The sequence below is a fragment of the Armigeres subalbatus genome, chromosome 3 (genome assembly GCF_024139115.2).
Source record: "Armigeres subalbatus isolate Guangzhou_Male chromosome 3, GZ_Asu_2, whole genome shotgun sequence".
NCBI lineage: Eukaryota > Metazoa > Arthropoda > Insecta > Diptera > Culicidae > Armigeres > Armigeres subalbatus.
Genome location: NC_085141.1, coordinates 328,664,184 through 328,670,966, shown reverse-complemented (window position 1 = coordinate 328,670,966; position 6,783 = coordinate 328,664,184).

Genomic DNA, 6,783 nt, shown 5'->3' with positions numbered 1-6,783 from the left:
TATGTAAAATTTGCGTTATTTGTGATGTGAATATTAAAAACCCAAATTAATCCACCTAGCGGTGACGATGCCTTTCTCGATTAAATCAAGATATACTGAAGGTAGTAACTTCGTTTTTTTCCAATTCCTATCTACCAAAAATGTTGGCAATTTTGTTTTTCTGTAAAATAAGCATAATACATTATGTTATAATCAAGTTATGACGATCGTGAAATTTTCTTTTATCCATTTTTGACAGAGACAGTATTTCAAGTACATACTGTTATTTCTAACACATATTGATATAATTGTTATGACTAACTGGTCGGGTTGGTATTTAACATCATGGGTCTCCAAGACTTCTATAAAAGGTTCGATTTCGGAGTGAAATGTACACGAACATTTTGAAAATTAAGCCAATAATTCTCAAAGCCGACTAGAATATGACGTCAAATACATTTAAGATTATTCAACCAGCGACACCCCCACCTCCCTTCGCCAAGGCCCCGATGCCATTTTTGAACGATTCCTAAATATAAAATAGAAGCCTAACAAAACCGCATACATAATATAATATGGAAATAAGGAGATGTATAAACCGAAAACTATATTCAAATTTGCCCTTGAAATCACCCAAACTTCACCATAACTCCACACCACCCAAACCAAACAGCATGTTGAAGCATCAATGAAACCCCTCTTTTTCCCCTTCCAATGTATGACACAAAACAAACGCAAACACCACCATGGCTACGAACGTACGAACCAGAGTCTATTATATAGAGTTGCGCAAAGAGGATCTTCTTACTCTTATTCTGAATGATGCTCTTGTTATTATGTTGAAAACTTTCATTTTTGTTCAACCCTTCAAGTGACTTCACGGGAGTGATCACTACTAAAGCTTTTTAATTCGATAACCAAAGTCACCTACAGAGTGCAAACACGTGAGTTTCTTGTTGCAACTTTATTGGGGGGTGTATTGAAGTTTTTTGAAGCTGTTTCTAGAACAAATCTAATACATTTCAATTCACGAGTTTTAATTCGCCATAATAATCATCAGGCGATAACAATACTTCCGCCTTACCAACAATCATTTGTTTACTTTGCTCGATAGGTAGACGGTTTGACAGTTCAATAGGTAGATTTGGCTTCACTCTTTGCGTAACTCTATACATATATAATAGACTCTGGTACGAACCAGCAGTTAATCGTGTCGTTATCGAGTGCAATTTCTGTTGCCAGCGATGAAACTTACAACTGTGTTGGTGCGAATGCTCCGATAAAGTATAATGGCAATAAACATCATCAAGTCGGCTCTAAACTTAAAAGCGCGTACTTTGTTCTTCGATTAGTTTTCGTGTTCAACACGTTCCACTTTGCAAGATTTGAAAAGCTTTGCTCGTTGCGTTAGCGTTATCGATATTGCCGTAGCGAGGATTCTAACCCATCGAGCGAACGGAATTTATATTATAGCATGGTAGCTGCTTAATGCTCGTAGTCCCGATTATATGGGAAAAAATGGAAAACTGTCTAAACCATTTTCCTTGTCAGCTGCGAACGCATTAATCAATCTTGATGAAATTAAATAGCATGTAATTAGAAGAGTGGCTCTGTGGAATGCAACTTGTTGCGATAAAATCAGTTAAGTCTAAGTACATGAAAATCGTGTGAGTTTTTGAGGTTGAAAAAGTGACCATACAGACACACAAACATACACACACACATACATACACACACACACACAGACATCACCTCGATTCATCAAACTGAGTCGAATGGTATAAGAAACTTTACTATCAGATGTTCCTGTAAAAAGCTCGTTTTCAGAGTGAAATGATAGCCTTTCGGTACAACTTTGTTGTACGAGAAAGGCAAAAATCGTTCATTTTCTCGAACAAAATTTTCCACATACACTACAACAGAAGGTTGGCATATAATCCACTCTCGTGGGTTCAAACAATAAGCCTTATTTTGAAGTTCTTCTTCTTCTTCTTCTTATTGGCATTACATCCCCACACTGGGACAGAGCCGTCTCGCAGCTTAGTGTTCATTAAGCACTTCCACAGATATTAACTGCGAGGTTTCTAAGCCAGGTTACCATTTTAGCATTCGTATATCATGACGCTAACACGATGATACTTTTATGCCCAGGGGAGTCGAAACAATTTCCAATTAAAAATTGCCTGGACCGGAACCGGGAATCGAACCCAGCCACCCTCAGCATGGTCTTGCTTTGTAGCCGCGAGTCTTACCGCACGGCTAAGGAGGAGGGAAATTAAAATCAAACCATATTAAGAGAATTTGTACAACAGTACACCTTGCGTTTAATTTTTGCTTTCGATTCTTTTTGCAATTTCTTTCGTTGTGTAATAATTAATACTTACGTTTGTATAGCATATGTATGTTTTATTCTTATAATTATTCCTTGAGGTTTCATAAAAACAGAGCAAATTCTGGATACAATATTACGCGCTCTGATTCTGGAATTCCACTTGAGAAAAGCTGCAACAATAATTGATAAAACGATAAACACCAGAACGCCGACCATGGCTTTACTGGAATCGGCCTCCAGCAGATCCGATATCGTCTGCACCAAGTTGCCTCCCTTGGGCAGATGGAGCAGTGACTGCGCGGTAGCGCCGGCATTCGGACTAGCCCACAATGTCGATCCGGAATGATGGTGCTAATCGGAACTGTTGCGGATCAACTCACCTCGCCGGTTCACTACGTTGCCGGCTTAGTACTTCGTGCCGGATTCACCGTCCACCTCGTCATGGGCCGAGTGACGCGGATGAGACTCGAACGGGATCCTGTGCGAGGTCAATTGATGGTGAAAAAGCGGGGAAAATACGCCGTGAATTTTCTTTGCCATTGGACCGGATTCGCACGGGGCACACTTTGAATAGGTAAGGCAAGCCGTAGATCAGATTTTGGATGGTGTGTCTTGTGCCAGGACCGCGATAAACCTCGCTAAACTCTTGATCATTCGCCTTCGCCATTCGTAGTACGTACTCAATCGGGTCGGAGAACGGATTGTTCCGACTAGTTTGCCACTCGATAGTTAGTGGAGTCCAAGCACCTGGCGCCGGCGCCCCCGTCGTTAGATGCGTACGGCATTTACGTGTACGGCAGTGACTCACATTACCATTCGACGAAATCGTCGTCGTAGCCGAAGGATGCTGTGGAGAACTGTTGGTGCTGTTGCCGCTACCACCCAGCGGTTCGACGTACACTCGTGGTGCCTTGATGGTGTTTGGTGTGGCTGCTTATAGAGGTATCAAATTGTGATCCATTATCAGTTGCTTTATCGGCTTTAGGTGCCGATTCAGCAGGTTATTTCTGGAAAAAAATATTTGTAATTAGGTCAGAAAAAATACTATTAGGTTTCTACAATAGACATGAAAATAATGGATGAATTTCATACCTCAAATCAGATCAAAGTTGCTATCGTATTGTCCACTTGGAGTCGAGCCTGGAGTAAAAAGATGCCCTTGTTGATGAAAAGAGAAGCAGCCGGTAGTGCTATGGAACCGACGGAACAGGAGGATTGACGATGTTGACTGATCCGATGACAGCTCAACAAAAAAAGAAAACATCAATGCTGCCAGTTATGCACGGCAAGCAATTTATGCGTGAATGTTAATAACTGACAGCGTCTGAATCTAGGATAGGATGTGACAATTGGGTCCTAAAATGAAGAATCGATATTCGATTTTCTTTAAGGAAACGATGAAGGTAATCATTCTAAACGTGTCAGTTTTTCTCTAGACTCAAAAATCGAAAAGAACATTGTTTAATTTGAAATTGAAAAATAGGTGAAAAATGCTTCCTTGACATTTTCGGTCTTGTTTGACGTACGGATTCAAACGCATTAGCAAAACACCACAGGGCACTTGACTCAACCTTTGACAGTTAATATATGGGGCTGACGTTTTGGGCTGATGGTTCATTCGTTCTGAAATGTTGCACAGCCCAAAAAATGTCCTAAACACGAAAATATTATTTTTACTGATTTAGAATTTTACCAGAATTTTTATAACAACGGTACAAGTATTCTTGACCGATGCACTATCGTTTGCAACCATAAACGAGGTAGGGCTTTAGGACCCAATTGAATTGCGACTGCCTTGTTGTTTCCTCAGTCGATTGCTTCGACGAGGTGGTGGCCAGTGCTTCCAAATAATTTTTATGCAAAATCCGCCGAACAATATATGTGAAAAAATCATGTTTTCTCGTTCATTTCTTCCATTATTCTTAGTGAAAGACGCTACGTACTATCAGAAAAAAGTTTTAACATGGAATTAGATGAGTTTTATAGTGAAATGGGTAAAAAGTTGATAAATAATGCTTCAAATCAAGTGTTTTAAATTAGCATAACACTAGACAATCATGCATACATTATTTGCAGTCTAGCATAAATAAATTTTACCAAAAAAATCAAAAAGCAATCTTTTGAATTTTTTCATAAATTTCAATTTATTTACCCAGCAACACGGCCAAGGTAATAATAAGCTGCCCTTTTGAAAATGCGATACCGCCGATCGAAGTAATCGATTGTCATTTTCACCCAATCAGCAACCGGTACGATTTTCAATGACTAATTGGCACATCCTATCCTAGGTCTGAATTAGCGTCTTTTCATTTGTATACCTAGAGCTCTACACACCAATGGAGACTTCAAACGAAACACGGAAAAAATCCGAGTGTCGGGTCCCGGTTATTAGTTCCTGACGAAACAATGATTCGTATGACATTGTCACCAGAAGGCGCTGAAGTGAAATGTCAAACTCGAAGGATTAAGTTAAAAGATATTTTAGTTACTAGATAAAGATTGTTGCTTCGGTTCCCTTTGTTCTGCTGTCCGAAACATGTGTGGTACTAAACTGTCAAATCGTATGTATTTTTTCTTCATTGACATTTAGATCCCCTATCCTCGCCAGCAAAAGATGTTCCGGACAGCGACGACAGCGACAATCTTTATTTAGTAACTAAAATATCTTGTATCAAGTTAGTTAAGGATCAGCGGGGGGATACTGTATACAATTTCGAAAAAGTGAAAAATACCCGAATAAAAAAGTCCAATAGAATTACAATAAAAGTATTGTAACAATACGATAAATTTAATTGTAATTACAATAAACTCTATTGTTGCTCACAACAGAATAACAATTAAGAATATTGTTTTCCACCATAAATCCTATTGTAAATGGAAGTTTTACAATAGAAAATAGGGGTTGTTAGTTACCGTAACAATAAAAAAGTCGTTTATTTCTCGAACAAATTTTCTGCAATTACAATAGAATTTATTGTAATTCTATTGTCAAAATTTTTCTGTCAATAGATTTTATTGTACGTTTATTGGAACAACAATAAGGAAAATTAATTGGTACAATAGAAGAACAATAGAATTGGTTGTTCATAAATAAAATCTATTGTAATTTTTTAATATTTTAATGTAATTCTATTGTATTTTCTATTCGGGTACTCCTCGGTAATAATAAATATAAAGGATCGCATTTTTTAGGTATGAGCCTGTTCATATATTACGTAACGTGGAAAATGTTGTTTTTGAGAAGCCCCCCCCCCTTCGTAACAATCCGTTACAATTTTCAGAACCACTCCCACCCCTATGCGTAACGCGTAACAAATGCTATTTTATGAAAAAGATCCTAATTTGTGTAGAATTTGAAGGTTCCGTCGACGATGCAATAAATTATTATCTATTGTATGATTCATGCTTTTTTAAAGATAATGAATATTTTTGGAATAATTTTTTTTCTCTGTGCAAATAACTTCTTCCGCGTAACAATATTTCGAAGGACCCCCACTGCTATATTTTGCGTAATAAAGCGTAACAAAAATCGAACAACCCCCCACCCCCTATTGCGTTACGTAATATTTGAACAGACTCCATTTTTATTTAAATTGATTAGTACTCCGAAAATTGAAAGTACTCCGAAAATTAGTATTCCAATTTTACCGTGCGTAAAACCTTAAAATGGGTATTTTTTTATCTCATTATGGGTTTATATTTTTCTGTGTAGCTACATTTTCTTCCGGTGTACGATGGAAAAGGCCTTTTCATGTGACATCATGATGCTGAGACTGAACTTGTTATAAAACTGAATGCTGTCAGTTTCGAATTGTGTCTTGGGAGAACATAACCTTGTCATCCGAGAGCATTTCATACCGAAATAATCATATGTGATAACTATTTGAATATTTACTATTTTTTGCAAAGTTCAACCGTTTTGAAATTCAATAGTGAACAAAAAGAAAATATTCTCCATCGAATGCAACTTGCTGCGGTAAAATCGATTAAGGTTTAGTACTAGAAAAGTTGGCTAATGTTTTAGTGTGCACACACATACGCACACACACACACGGACACACACACGGACAGACAGACATTTGCTCAGTTCGTCGAGCTGAGTCGATTGGTATATAACACTAGGGTCTACGAGTCCTCGATAAAAAGGTCGTTTTCGGAGTGAAATGATAGCCTTTTCGGTACAACTTTGTTGTACGAGAAAGGCAACAAGCTCAACGCAATGGCGAAAAGATATTTATTTCCCGTGTAATTCGAAGCCGATGTAATAAATCATAGAAATGATGTAATTTTGCATCAGACTTTTGCGTTTACATAGCTTTTTTATTACATCAACATAGAATACGTCGAAGCGTATTACAATTCTTTTTGCTGTGTAGAACTTTCGTGTTTTATTAGCGCGGTACAGTTGCTCCGTCTCTTCACGGTCTCGATCTTCCTGTTGACGCTTTTTCCTCCGGAAAATCGAGTTTTGT